A 16,035-nucleotide genomic window follows, 5' to 3' on the forward strand; every position below is an offset into this window, starting at 1 on the left:
CTTTCCAGGTGTCTTCACTCTTGGTAACTGTATATTTTAATTTTACAGAAAAAAAGAAAAAGAAGAAAAGAAAGCCTTATTGTTAAGTTTCCATTCAGTGACTTATTGTAGATACAGATTCAGGTGTCGAACAACTCTTTACTGATGCCTACTCTGTGCCACTGTATTAGACTTTACAGAAAGAATGATGATCAAGAGAGAGGTCTTTCATGGGATCTTCTTCCTAGATAGTGAGGAAGACAATAAACAAATAAGCAAATAAATAAGCTAAATAATCACAGGTTGTGAAAAATGGTATGAGATGAATAAACAGAACACTGTGATAGAGATAAGCAGGGAGTTCTAGGTCAAGGATGACTTTTACAAGAAGATGAAGTTAAAACTAAAGTATAGAGGATGAAAAGGAGTCAGCCACTTGGAGACTCAGGGGAAGGTGCTGTAGGTCAGGGTTTCTCAACCTTGGCACTATTGACATTTTGGACCATACAATTCTTTGTTGTGGAGGACTGTCTTGTCCATTGTGTGATGTTTAGCAGCATCACTGGCCTCAACCAACTGGATACCAGTAGTGGCACCCCTTCCCCATCCTAACTGTGACCGCCAGAAATGTACTGGCCTTTGCCGAATGTCCCCTGGGAGAAAAAAATCATCCCCAGTTGAGAACCACTGTTCTAGGCAAAGGGAATAAAGAATGTAAAATCCTTGAATAGCATGAGATGCTGTTAGGGAAGTAAGGATAGATCATTAGATCATTCAGGGGTCTGCAGGCCTTGGCAAGAATTTGGATTTTATTTTATGTAAATAGTAAGCCATTGAACAATTTTAAGTTGGGGAGTAACACATTGACATTTACAATAGGCTACTTTGGCTCCTGTGTGGGAAATAGATTTAAAACCATGAGGATAAATGAGATCTCAGGACCAGGCACTGTGGAACATTATTTATCTTCATTTAGAAGATAAAAGTAGACTGGAAAGTGTAAGAGAAAAACAGTATGAAAAGGAGCAACCGAAGAGGTTGGAGGAAAGCCATGAAAGAGGATGGTGTTCCAAAAACTGGGAGGTGAGTCAAGGACGAAGTGGTCGACTGTAACTAGATTTTTCTGGTTGGCCTCATCATCAAGTCACAGACTGAAGATTTCTCTGGAATTGCACTGGCTTAGCTCATCTTCTTGCCTAACTACAATTTCCTCTACAAATCCTCTGTATCTAATTCCAAACTAAACAACCTGTTCAAGAACTTATAAAAGGCTTCCTATTATAGCCCTGCATTGGCCTTGTTCATTCCTGTTTCTAAAACTTTGCTCTTGAAGTAGTCATGTTTCCTCCTCAGTGCCTTCAAATATGCCTACCTATGAACCTTCCAAGCTGAAGCTCATATCTCCCACAGAAGCTTTCCCCAACAATTTTCGTCCACATAGATGTCTCTATTCTCTAAAAAATCAACAAAACTTCCAGTTTTTCACTCTATCCGCTGAACACATTTGTTAAGCATCGCCTGGAAATACAACAATGAAAAAATATGGTCCCTGCTCTCTAGAAGCTTACTAAGAAAATAACACTTGTCAATATTTCCTTGATGCATTTAGGAAAAAAGGAGTCTGCCTCGTATCCAATCCTGAGGGAGCCATTCAGCTATTTCTCTATACTGTATTTCACTTTACCTCACCCAGCTGATTCATGCTTTGCCACGCCTTTAGATGTTGATTACCTCCTGGAACTACTGGATCGCAGCTCCTCAGGATAGAATATTGCTATCTTACCACTTATCAGTGATTGGGTGAATATATCCTCAAGATGGTACATCTCCCAAAGTCTGAGTTATAATCACTCCAGAATAATAGTTAAGAGGCGTGTAAGTATGGTGGTGCTGATGATGTAATCTCTGGGTAGGCCTCATTCAAACAGTGTAAGATGATCTTTGGCATTCCAACTCTACTCCCTTTCATGATCTCAAGCCAGTGTGAGGTGCAGACATTTTTCTTTATTAATTTGGTTCCACCCAATAAATAACTATTGAATCAAACATACACACATATCCCCCAAGGACAAACAGTAATTCTCAGAGGCAATACATTTAAAACCTATGTTGTGACATTTCTAACTACAAAGTTTTCTAGGAGCAACTCCTGCCCTAAAATGCGGTGCACTGTCAATTTTCCTTTTTTCCATCTGTTTGCTTCAGGCTGCCCTCTTGATGCTTAACTTGTGACCTATTATAAGTCTATCATTTAAAACTCAGTACTTAGATATGCCAAGAACTGGTAGAAAGTTTGAAATTACACGATTAAAAAAGTGTACAGTCAGGGTTTAGTCAAAAATTTTTTTAAATTAATTAATTTTTGGCTGTGTTGGGTCTTCGTTACTGTGCGCGGGCTTTCTCTAGTTGCGGGGAGCGGGGGCTACTCTTTGTTGCGGTGCACAGGCTTCCCACCGTGGCGGCTTCTCTTGCTGCGGAGCACGGGCTCTAGGTGCGCGGGCTTCAGTAGCTGCAGCACGTGGGCTCAGTAGTTGTGGCTCGCGGGCTCTAGAGCACAGGCTCAGTAGTTGTGGCTCACGGGCTTAGTTGCTCTGCGGCATGTGGGATCTTCCTGGACCAGGGATCGAACCTGTGTCCCCTGCATTGGCAGGTGGATTTTTAACCACTGTGCCACCAGGGAAGCCTTTAGTCAAATTCTTGAGCAAGGTGAACTGAAGGGCATTTTTCTATAATCTCGAAATGAGGAAGGGAGATAGTATGAGTCTTCATTATCCACAGCCCAAATTATTTTTCAAGAGTGCTCTGTCAGTTACATTTGCAAAGAAATATAGTACCATTGTTATAATATGAATAAGTCCAGAAATGGTGAAAGAAGGGCAAGTCTGTCTCAGGAAGTTATGAAAGGTTCCAGGGAAGAAATAAGTACTCAACTGAGACCTAAAGGATCTTGAGAGAACCTAGTAGAATCAAAGAAGTGCAAGGAGTTCAGTATAGCTAGTGTGGAGTAAACGGGCAAGAATGGTAGATGAGATTAACAGTCTGGGGCCAGATCATGAAGAGGATGGGGGCACCTGAAAAAATCTTGGTGAGGAATATCACGATTATATTTTCATGTTAGAAAAACTATTAATAGGCTGGAGGTTGGACTGGAGTGGGAAATAACTAGACGCTATTGCAATAGTCAAGGGAGATGAGTTAGGAGAGATGATTACTTGATGGATTAAGACAGTGAGAATGGAGATTAAAAAGAGAGGTGGATTTGAGAGATCCTTAAGGAGATGAGTCAATAGAATTTGATATTAGGATAGAGGAAATGAAGGAAATGTAATATAGGGGTACCCATGGATTCTTGACTTGGGCAACTGGGTGCTATTATCTGAAATAGGGAATGAAAGCAGGCTGGTTCCAGATGGGTGGGAAGAGATATGGCACTAAGAATAGGGAATGGTAAAGATGCCCACGTCAATTTGGGACATAGTTAAGTACCTATATGAAATCCAAACGAAGATACTGTTGCTTAAAAGTGTCTAACCTGAAGATATACATTTGGGAGTCCATGGTGCCCAGGATACTTAGTAGGCAAGTCCATCATGGGGAAGAGATTGCTCAAGGAGACAAGAGGACTAACAACAAAAGAAAATGGATAGTTTGGAAACACAGAGGGCACACATAAGAAGAAAAATATTTAAAGTGCATCAAAGAGGTAGTTGCAGAACCAGGAGAAAGTGGCACTAAGGAAACCATGGGTAGAATTAATGGTGTTATTTTTTAAATGTAGAGTATTTTTTCCCTCATTCTCCAAACGTTTTAAATTTCCTGAAGGCAAGAACCATGTCTGAAATTTCATTGTATTTTCTTCAGTGCTCAATTCAGTGAAGGGAACATTAAATGTTCAATAAATTCTCATTGATTCAGTCCCAGGTACTCTTCGCTTATACCGACCTAAAACGTTTCTTCGTTCTGTTTCTTCAAATAAACGTTTAGAGTTACCTACGAGTTTAATCAGTTTTTATAATCTCTATGTTGTACCTGCAACAGCTTTGAAATGAGTTCCAAAACCTTACTACTTATTGAAGGATCTGTAGACAGTGGGTTTTTCATTTGCTACTGTTCCTAAGAAACAAGTTATTCCAAAACAAAGTTTAGCCCATTTCCGAAGCATTAGCTTGCAACTTAAAACCTGTTGAAAGCACAGTTAAGGAGGCAGCCACATTTTTCTCACCACAATTAACCACTAACCGGGTCAACGTGTTTATTAAGGCTTTCATTTTATTAATAGTCACGAAACAACCAGCTGGGGGATATACATTCATACCAATGGAAGTCATTTAACTGCAAACAGATGCTAAAGAGAACTGCGTATTCGCAAGGGTTTCGAAGCCAGGCAGTACAGGTTGTTTTCTCTGAGGTAACAACTCCTAACTTAAAGCCCAGTCCTTGGTGGATTCGCGTCCCTGAACTTAGAAAATACTGAATAAACAAACGACCAAGAGTATCAATAACCACCTCCACCTGAGGAGCTATCCCTTCCTTCCCTCTACACCACACAGACCAACCTGCAGCCACCTTTCTCCAACAGCTAAGCCACAGCGCTCTGCTCCCGCCTTAAGAAAAATGGTCAAGCTCCTGCTCTCGCGGGATCTTGCGCCTCCGAGTAAGTCAACTGGATCGCGCGCCCCAACGAACCCCCGCGGGAACACAGTTCGGCAGGTCCGGAAAGCCGGGAAATCGCGTGCGGGGGCGGAGCCAGCTCGTTGAGTAAGAAGGCGGGGCCCGCTCCGAGGAGGCGGGGCGGGGGCGAGGCGGGGATTGGGGCGGGGCTCCCAGGACCTGTTGATCGCAGGTGTCGCTGCCCTGACTGGCGGTGTTGAGGCGTGTGCGCATGCTCCGTGCGCAGGATTGAGCTTTGGGCGGCGGAGACTGGTTGCCTCTGCTCCAGTTCTCGGTGAACCCCGGTTACGGTGGCAGCTGTTGGCGTGTCAGCCTGTTGTCAGCTTGAGGCGGAGCTGGGCCAGCGGGAGGTAGAAGGCCCGTATTTCTCTACCTGAGCCACACGCTCCCCTCACTAAAAGGGCAGAGCTCAAGGTAAGTCTCCAAAACTAGTCCCTGGATGGAGGTCCAACGACCTGCTACCCCCATGGGCCTGACTCGGAGACCCTCATTCCAGTCCCAGGCCTCGTCTCTCCCCTCGCAGCCCCGCGACCTCCTCCCCCGCCCCACCCTCCTCGGGGCAGACTCAGGGTTCTTTGCCCGGGTTCCAGCGCCCGAGGTCACGCAGCTTCCCCGCCTTCTTCCCGCCGCGTCCGGGATCTGGCGGAGATGCCTTTGGCCAGGCTGGGGGCGCGCGCGGAGGGAGGAGGTGCTGTACTTACTGGGTCGTGGTTGTTAGTTGCTGCTGTGTTTGAGGGCTGGCCAGGGGCAGAACCTGGGATCCTGCTGGGTCGCTTAGTGCATTGGGATTATGAATATTACGCTTACCTGGCGCCTGCCCCTCACTTTTCAAGCCACTGCCTCTCCCGAGCAGCAGCTTTTGAAAGGGGTCCAGGTAGTTATGTTGCCCTCTTTGGAGAAGAGATGATTCGTGAGAATCTTTGGGCTGGTGGTTTCTGGGTGGTAGTAGTAATTTAGAAAGTTAATGTTTAGCTTCTAAATGGCGACTTATGGGACGTTAACCAAACTACTTTTAAACATCGTTGGAGAACAGGAAGTACTTGCACAGGTGTAATACGAAGGGTTTCTAAAGCCTGCAATCTGAGCGTGCTCTGAGGTTTTGTTATCCTGCTACAAGGTTTTCTTTATCAATGCGAAGCCTGATTAATGCTTGCAAAATGTACTGCAAGGCTTTATTTGTTAGATAGAAGAGTTTGCCAAATGTTTTCTCATCTGGAAAAAAATATGTATTTTTTTGCAAGGAGTTTTCAAGGCTGTTTCTGAGGGATGTTTAAATTTAGCAGGGTCTTTGTGATTAAGGTCTGATTCACTTTTAGTTCTGTTCTTTAAAGAAAAGCGTTGCTAATTCTCAATATTTAAAAGGAGGAGAAATTACTAACAAAATTCTGATTGAAATGAACTTTTGGCTAAGTTAATACTTCTTGTTAGTTTAATTTTCTATGTCTTTTCAGTTCCATGATGATGGTCTAGGTATAAATCCTTAATCTTGTAAAGAGAAACTAAAACAAACGAAACTTATTTTGCAAAATCAGAATATATGATTTATCTACCATTGTCATAATTCCAAATAGACAAACTCACTGTAGGTAGGAGTTAATTATGTTCTGAAAAAACAAGGTTTTTTTGTTTTTATTTTACATTTTAGACGTTTTTAAAACGAGCTCTTTGGACAATTTGTTTAGGTTCATGATTACTGGTGATGAATCATGATGGTGATTTATTCAACTCAACTCACTGGTAGTTAGTGTATTTTTTACTAGAGTGTGAAAAATAAGCAACCAAGAACAGATCTTTCCGTTTCCCTATTAACTAAAAAAACCTTTTTATAAATGTATGTAGATTGCATATAGTTCATGGAACTTGACACCAATAGTCATTCATTAATATTATTTTCTTTAGAAGATACGAAAAAATAGTTTTTACAAAGAAAGCAATTTTAATGGTGGAAGGGCACCATTTTTCACCTAGTTTTCTTTTTCTTAAAAAAAAAGAAAAAATCACAAAACTTATAGTTTTAGTATGTGCTGTGGTTCCAGATCTTTTCTATTATTTAGTGTCAAATGTTTATTTTAAACTGTGTAGTATCAAATACAATTTTGGGATCATGGTTTAGGAGTTTGTTTTAGCAAGACAGAGTTTAAAGATGAAAATTCTGTTTTAAGGTAGTGTACACATTCAAAAGTCAAAATCACAGTTATTTTCCCTGCTGGAACTGTTTGGAACTCACCTATCATGCTAGAAAGGACATTTTTTACCCTACAATTTTGCAAAAATATGTTTGAAATCTATAAAGTGGTAGATTGAGCTATCCTACAGGGATGTTTAGTTACTAAAATATTTAGCAGATCTTGGTATTTGACAGCTTTAACTATAAGGTTTTTCTTAATTATAGTCCCTAAGTCACCCTACAGTAAGGTAACTTAGATATTTCATCTGGAAGTATTTTGAACACAGGGTGTGCTAGATGTGTTTGGGCTCAGAAGATTGTCAGTATAGCCTACTGTTGCTCATGAGCTCTTGGATTAAAGGAGGAAGTGTGCTAATTTATGTCATATTTGGAGAGATAGCTACTAATTAGTGATGATACATATGTAACAGTGTATTATTAATTTTGTACAGATGTAACGATTTTAGAAAATTTTGCATTACAGTATATGCACACAATAGGAACAAGAAATGTTCTACCACAGATAAAATCGTCAGAGGTTATTTAAACTTTAAATAACTATTTAATATCCTAATCTTGGCTAGTTATTTTCTTTAAATAATAGGAATACTACATATATAGAATATTTAGGCTGAAGTATTTGTTCTTTGCTTTTCCAAGTTAATCCATATCCTCTATCAGCAGTTCTTTTATAAACTAAGGGTACATGATTAGAACTGTGGTCTGTGGTTAGGACTGAATTTTAATGTAATTGTTTTTCTTTGGAATCATATACATTCTTTTTTTTTTCTTCCTTTTTAATTTTAGTCCCATGAATTTTATTTTGTGCTTTACAAACATTATTCTAAGGCGTCCATAGGCTTCATTAGGCCATCAAAGGTGTCCATGACATACCCCCAGAGTGCCACAAACCATTGCATATAGTTGAAGAAATTTTGTTTTAGATGAGTCACTTCAGAAAAGTTGCTTCATATATTTGTAATTCATCAGAAAATAAAATGTTATACAACATAAATCATATTTCAATATCTTAGCTGTTTTAATGAATAAAGTCAGTTAGCTGTTGTGGTATTTTTGAATTAACTTGGAAATAATTACATTAGTCTTCTATTTTTACAAATATTGACCTGCAAAAAGCAGTTTGAAGAAATACTTTTCCTTTGGAATTCGGAAGGTTTTTTTTTTTACTTACTTTTTGTGCTTTTCCAAGCTAGCAAATTTATTCAGTAAATATTTATTCACCTATTGTTGTATGCTAGGCACTAGAGATTGGAAAATTAATAAGACAATGTTGAAGTAGTCAGAAATAAGTTCTACCTTTCCTAAGCCTTGTCTCTGGCTATTCCCAATCCTCCCCCAACTGCATTGAGTTTCCAAAGATAAAATAGTCTTTTTCTTACACCCTTGCTTTTGCAAGGTGCTGCTTCCCTTCTCTTCCAGCTTCCCAGTTATCCATACCACACCTGTGAATTATCTTCATTTTTGGTTACCACTGTATTTTTTACATCTCATTGTTAAAGATTTATATTGTGTCGCTATAGAGGGAAGAGGGAAAAACTAAGGGAATGAAGATGATATGTGTATTGCATCTTAAGTGTAAGGAGAATACTGGATGGACAGCACAAGGGTTGGTAATGCAGGTGCGGGGAGCATTCTTCCGACCCAGAGACATGATGTGAGCAATGTCAAGGTGCATTTTGGGTGCGCTAGTTATTGTTTATGGCTGGATGGATTGTCCTGTTATTTATGAATTAAAATCGTCATTAAGGAAGTTTTGAATTTTTCTGAAAAGTTGTACGTAGGTTGAAGTTTTCTAAATTAAGTCTTCTCTGTTGCTTACATTGTTATTTCAGAGTTGCTTTCCCTTTCTTTCTGATGCATTGCCTTCTAATATTGTAACTCATTTCTCTTTCTCTAGCCCAAACAGCTTGTAAATGAATGTTTAAAATAATACTATGGTGAATCCACTTGTAAAGTGAAGCATTCCCAAACATTTTTTTGTAAATTAGAATTTTTCATATTTTAAGTTTTCTTAAAGTAGGATAGCTCTATAAATGAAACTGCTTTTTTTCTACTAAGAATGACTTATTAATAGATTTTAAAATTTAGAAATTAATACTTTATTGTACAGTTTATCTGATGCCACTAATCTGGATTAAGGCTTTAGTCAAGATTGATATGTCAGTTTAAGGAAATGGAGAAATAATAAAATGGGGTATAAAATATCATAATACAGCTTTTACTTTTTCTTCAAATGTGTATTTATATTGTTAAAAAATCATTTTATATCGAAGATTGTGTTTTTGCTGTCATTATAATTAGCTTGCCTTTACCGAGTGCCTGCTATGTTTTGGGCATTTATTAGGTATTTTATACATGGTTGACGATTCTTATAATAATTCTATGAACTTTTTAATATAGATTATGATTACAGATGATGGACCTCATCTGCTTTTAATGATTGAGTAGTTGAGTAATGTGCTTTGTTGGTGGAAGCTTTTCAGAGGTAGAATAATTGGGAATCATGAGGTCCGTATCAAAACATGGATTCCATCCTTGTCAAGAACACATCAGGGCATTCTTTGTTTACCAGGTACTTTGTGCTTTGGCTTCTTCTAAACTTCTCAGCCTGCACAATAAGCTCCTGCCCCTTTAATGACGGCCCTCCCTGTTTTTAGGTGAGCAGGCTGTTTGAACCCTGGAAGATTTTTCCTCCTATAAGGTACTGCTGTATAGGCCTGAGATAATCTTACCTCCTTGTCAGTATAGTACTGACACTAACCTAGCTGCAAGGTGATGGGAAATTGTCCTGTACCCTTAGTGCCTAGGTCATCTTTGTTGATTTCAGAGGGTTTGTTGATTGAGGTTTCACTTTATTTCCTGAGCTTCATTCAATAAGTATTTAATAACTACCTACCATGTACTATGCATTGTTCTAGATGCTTGGAATTCACTTTATATTCTAAGAGGATTGGGAGGAGAAACAATAATAAACAATAATAAAAATAATGAATCAATTGTATACTATATTAGTTGGTGAAGAATGCCAAGGAGAAAAGAAAAAATAGATCAGGGAAAGGGGAATTGGGAACGTGGAATGGGTTGCAATTTTAAATAAGTACAGGCCTCATATAGAAGGTGATTTTTGAGCACAGCAATCATGCAGTGAGCCAAGGAGAAGCCCTGTGGGTATCAAGGGGAAGTGTATTCCAGGCAGAGGAATAGATAGTGTAAAGGCTTTAGAGCAGGAGTTTTCATGGTGGCCCATGAAGCTGAAAAGGAGAATGTAAAGGGAAAGTAGTTAGAGATGAAGTTAGAGGTGAGAAGATGGGCGGGTGTTACATAATAAGAAATATATATTTGGTATCTGGCTGTTTCCTGGCACACAACTCCTAAAACTCTTGGAATCTACAAAGTGATAAAAGTTTTCTGTGTGCTAATGAGATGACTGGTGGCTGGAGGTTAGCCTCAGGGTGGGAACTTATTGCCAGGAAACCAACCATGTGATTAGAGGATTGGAACTTTCAGCCCCCCCCCCCCCCACCCCTTCAGGGAGGCGAGAGGTGGAGATTGAGCTACTCACTAATGGCCAGATATTTAATCAAGCATGCCTACGTTATGAAGCCTCCATAAAAAGTCCTAACTGAAGGGGTTCAGAGAGCTTTTGGGTTGGGGAAGTTGTGGAGGTGCTGGGAGGGTGGCGTTTGTTGAGAGGGCATGGAAGCTCCCCTTCCCACATACTTGCCCTATGCAGGTCTTCCATCTGGCTGTCCCTGAGTTGTATCCTTTTAAAATAAACTTGAAATCTACTCAAGTAAGCTATTTTCCAGAGCCGTGCTAGCAAGTGAATTGAATCCATGGAAGAGGTCGGTGGGAACCCCTAACTTATTGGTTATTGATCAGAAGTACAGATGACAACTTGGGACTTGTGGTTGGTGTCTGAAATGGGGGGGTCAGTCTGGTGGGACTGAGCCCTTGACTTGTGGAATCTTACCCTAACTCTGGTAATGTCAAATTGAGTTAAATTATAATTTCTGCTGAGCATTAGAGAATTGCTTGTTGTGTAAAAACCCACACATCTGGGCTCAGAAGTGGTGTGAGAGTATAGAGTAAAGTGTTTTTTACTCTTAGCAGGTTGTATGGGCTTTGCAGGCCATTATACAGACTTTTTGGTTTTTAATCTGAATTAATAAGGACCCATTACAAGGTTTTGAGCAGAGGGATGACTTTATGATTTAATTTTAGAAGGATTTCTTGGTCTAATCTTGGGGATAGACTGTAAGGGGTAAGGGTAGAAGCTAGGAGATAGTTAGGAGTCTGTTCTGGCAATCCTGGGAAGAGCTGATGATGGCTAAGACCAGAATAGTAGAAGTGGAGGTGGTGAGAATTGGTCACATTCTGACTGAGATATGCAAGAAAGAGGAGTCAAAGATGATACCAAGACATTTCTTCTGAGCAACTGGGATGATGAAGTTACCATCAGCTAAGATGGGGAAGAAGATGTAGGTAAAACAAGAGTTCAGTTTGGGACTTTGTCAAGGCAAAGGAATGTGAGGTTATGCCTGCTTTGGCATGCTTTTCTTCTGAAGATGATGTCTTAAAGCAGATTGCCATAAGCCATTGCCTTTAATGTTCATACGCTGTGTCCTGGATACACATGCACTCTTGTTTTTCTCTAATTAGTTACCAGTGAAAACTTGTGATTAGTAAAAGCCAGAAGAAATAAAGCACAGTTCTTTATTGTATGCAAAGAAACTGAGCAAAAAAAGTACAAAACATTGAAAATTACTTAAAATTTGCTGTTTTTGGTGGTGGTGGTATAGATTGTCCTTATTGCTTTAGTTTTATTTTCTGTGTTTGTTTTATAAATTTCCTAGTATAGTCTTCTCCAGTTCCTCTATTTGTAGAGTGACAGTGGTTTTCTCTATGAAAGGACATCTATTCTTCAATTATCTTTCTTACTGTAATCCTTCAACTTTATAAAAATTAGATAGCTCTATAACAAATGAGTTTTTTTTATTGCTTTAACTTGCTACATATTTATATATAGGTGTATGTATCTGTATACCTATAGATAGCTTGCAATCTAGTTATCTAAAATAAAGCCTTAAATACTTTTACTAGTAAGATGAATAGTTGTAATATATCAGTGAAAAGTCTTAAGTGTGTCCTTGAGTAGCTGTATTGCTTATTTGTGAAAAGATATTAAAATGAAATTTCACTTTACAGTTTGATGGCTGGGCCAGGGTACTATTAAGAATAACTTCAATTGCTTTATTAACAGTGATTCTGTACGACTATACTACTGCTATTCTATCCTACTATACCTAGACTGTAGTTATTTCTAATTTCCTTTATGCAGTATTTATATGTATTTTAGATATCTATATAAAAAACAAATACTATTTTATAATCAAAACCCAATATACTTAAAAGAACAGATAAAGGAGTCTCATGGCTTTATCAGCTATTGTGTTAGTTTCCTAGGGTTGCTGTCACAAAGTACCACAAACGAGATAGCTTAAAACAATAGAAATTTATTCTCTCACAGTTCTGGAGGCTGGAAGTGCAAAATCAAGGTGTTGGCAGGATTGGTTCCTTCTCAGGGCTCTGCATAGAATCCTTCCTTGCCGTTTTCTAGCTTCCAGTGGTGGCTATCAATTCTTGGTTTTCCTTGACTTTTAGCTGTATCATTCTAACCTCTGCCTGTCATCTTCACATGGTATTGTGTGTGTGTGTGTGTGTGTGTGTGTGTGTGTGTGTGTGTGTGTGTGTGTCTTCTTCTAATGACTTCTGCTAGTCTTTTGGATTAGGCCTCATCCTAATGACCTCTTCATAATCTAATTACATCTGCAAAAACCCTGTTTCCAAATGAGGTCATGTCCAGAGGTTCTAGAGGTTAGGTCTTCAAAATATCTTTTTTTTTTTTCTTGGTGTTGGGTGGGGGGGACACACAATTTAACCATAAAATGAGTCCAATTTAAGCTATTATTACCATTTACCTAGACTGTTCTAGTAGCCTAATCAAATCACTGTTTGTTAGAATTTGAATAAATTCTATGTAGCCTAATCAAATCACTGTTTGTTAGAATTTGAATAAATTCTATGTAGCCCGTTTTAAAAATAGGGAAAGAAATTTACCCCAACTAAAGACTTTAGTGTGCTGTAGATTTCCTAATTATTTAAGGTACTGGGCTTAAAATTTGGGGGAAGAAAATGGAGTTAGTATCTAGGGTAACGAAGGAAAGAAGCCCTGGAATCTTGCTTTTTGGGGTTAACTTATTACTGGTAAAGCACTGATTCATAAGAAAGCAGCAGTGATTTTCTTTCTCTCCTTCTGCCCCCCCCTTTCAAACTCCTGGCACATTTTCAAGTTCAAATTCAAAATTTTAAATCATAAGTTTGAAATACTTGCGTAAGATAAAATTGTCAATCGTTCTCAGACTTTTCCAATTAATTGAAGAGGAGAGAATACTTCCAAACTCATTTACAAGGCCAGCTTTACACTGATTTCCAAAGGTAAATAAGGACACTATAAGAGAAGAAAACAATAGGCCAATATTGCTGATGAATATAGATGCAGAAATTCTCAATAAAACATTAGCAAACCAAATTCAATAGCACATTAAAAGGATCCATCATCATGATCAAGTGGGATTGATCCCTGGGATGCAAGGGTGGCTCAACATTTGCACAATCAGTAAGTGTGATATACCACATTAATAGAAGGAAAGTTAAAAATCATATGAGTATCTCAGTAGATGCAGAAACAGCATTTAGCAAAGTTCAACTTACTTTCAATATAAAAGTTCTCAACAAAGCGGGCGTAGAGGGAACATACTTCAACATAATAAAGGCCATATTTTTAAGCCCACAGCTAACATCAGACTCAACTCCAAAGCTTTTCCTCTAAGATCAGGAAGATGAGGGTGCCCACTCTCACCACTCCTATTCCACATAATACTGGAAGTTATAGACAGGGCAGTTAGGCGAGAAAAAGCAATAAAAGGCATCTACATCAGAGAGAAAGAAGTAGAGTTTCTCTGTTTACAGATGGCACGATATTGTATATAGGAAATTCTAAAAGCCACCAAAAATCTTTTGGAACTAAAAAATAAATTCAGTAAAGTTGCAGAATACAAAATCAACATACAGAAATTTGTTACATTTCTATGCACTAACAATGAATTGTCCGAAAAAGAAAGAACTAAAACAGTTCCATTTATAATAGCATTAAAGACAATAAAATACTTAAGAATAAATTTAACCAAGGAAGTAAAAGATCTGTACACTAAAAACTATAAGATGTTGATGAAAGAAATTGAAGCCAAACAAAGAAATGGAGATACCCCACGTTCATGGATTGGCATAATTAATATTGTTAAAATGTCTATACTACCAAAAGCCATCTATAAATACAGTGCATTTCCTATAAAATTCCCATGATATTTTTCACAGAAAGAGAAAAACCACTTCTAAAATTTGTAGGGAACCACAAAAGACCCAAAGCTATCCTAAGAAAGAAAAACAAAACTAGAGGCATCACACTTCCTGATTTCAAACCGTAGTACAAAGCTATAGTAATCAAAACAGTATGATACTGGTGGGGTGGCCAAGGGTTGCAGAGTAAGAAGACCTTGAGCTCGCCTCTTCCCATGAATACACCAAAATTACAAATATTTACAGAGAAACTATTAGTGAGTAAAACCAGAAGACTAGCAGAAAATACGTTCTACAACTAAAGATATACACGAGACAGGTAAGAGGGCAGAGATGCAGTATAGTAAAGACCCATAACCCCCAGGTTAGACACCCACAAATGGGAGGATAACTACAACTGCAGAGATTCTCCCCAAGGAGTGAGTGGTCCATACCCCACATCGAGCTCCACAGCCTGGGAGTCCTGCACTGGGAAGATGAGACCCCAGAACATTTGACTTTGAAGGCCAGTGGTGCTTACTTTCTAGAGAGCCAGAGGGCTGTGGAAAATAGAGCCTCCCTTCCTAAAGGGTACATACAAAATCTTACATGCTCTAGGACCCAGGGTAAGCAGTAATTTAAAAAGGACCCTGGGTCAGTCTGAGTTGCTGATCTTGGAGGTGTTCCTGGAGAGATGGAAGGCAGCTGGGGCTCATCCTGGCCATAGACAGTGGTGGCACCATTTTTGGGAGCTCATTCTACCACATGGACATTGGTGCTGGCAAGCATCATTTGGGACTCTTCTCTCTAGCTTATTAGTGCTGGGACCTGGCCAGGCCCACTGGCCTGTCAGCACAAATACTAGGATGCCTCAGGCCAAGAAACTAGCTGGCCTGAGGCTCAGCCCTACCCACCAGCAGGACTGCTGCTCTAAGATCTTATGAGCCCACAGCCACTGCAGGACCCAGTTCCACACACTGGTGTGCTGGCACTAGCCCCAGGACCCCACAGCCAGGGACCTTAGAACTCCACCCAAGAGTGGGCCAGCACTAACCCTGGGATCCCCTGGGCCTCAGTCTCACCCACCAGCAGGCCAAAGCACCAGCTCCAGGAACCTGTAGCCAGGCCCCAGGACCTGGCTCCGCTCACCAGTGGGGCAGCACTAGCTCCAGGATCTGCCCTTACCTGCTAGTCACTGGGCAGGAACCAGGCCTGGGAACCCCTGGGCCCTGGCCCCACCCATCTGTGGACAGACACCAGCCCCAAGACCAACACAGCCCCTCAGCCAGCCACCTTGGGATCTGGCCCCACCCACCGGTAGGCTAACATTAGCTTTGGGATACACCAGACCCCACAGCCAGCTGTGTCAGAATGGGCTCTGCTCACCAGCATGCCCACACCAGTTCCAAGATCCCCTAGGGCCCTGCAGCCAGAGAACTGGGAACCCAGCTCTGTCCTCCAGTGAGCTTGCACTAGCCTGGGATCTCCTAGGCCTGGCCCCATCCACCAGCAGCTCGCCACCAGATTGGAGACATGTTGGACCCCTCAGCCAGCTGCCCCAGGATCCAGCTCCACTCACCAGTGGGCTAGCAACAGCTTTGGGACACCATGGACCCTGCAGACAGCTGTGTCAGGAATTAGCCCCATCCACCAGCAGGCTGACTCTAGAATGAAGACCCCCACTCCTGCAGCCACCCACTCCAAAACCTGGTTCCACCCACCAGTGGGGTAGCAATAGTTCCAGGACTGCCTCCACCCCGGGCCCCACAGCCAGCAGCCTTGTGAACTGGCCCCACCCA

The 16,035-nt window shown here is 40.4% G+C and overlaps 1 protein-coding gene across 1 annotated transcript in view; it reads left to right on the top strand.

The window, feature by feature from the left end:
• Window positions 1-4,833: 4,833 nt before the first annotated feature.
• USP53 (ubiquitin specific peptidase 53) overlaps window positions 4,834-16,035 on the top strand; it is a 76,758-nt gene continuing 65,556 nt past the window's right edge. The window contains exon 1 of the mRNA XM_082389612.1: window positions 4,834-5,064. The gene's annotated coding sequence lies outside the window, so the exon portion shown is untranslated. The remainder of the gene's footprint in view (window positions 5,065-16,035) is intronic.

The sequence above is a fragment of the Balaenoptera borealis genome (assembly GCF_965194805.1).
Source record: "Balaenoptera borealis genome assembly, chromosome: 4".
NCBI classification, from domain to species: Eukaryota; Metazoa; Chordata; class Mammalia; order Artiodactyla; family Balaenopteridae; genus Balaenoptera; species Balaenoptera borealis.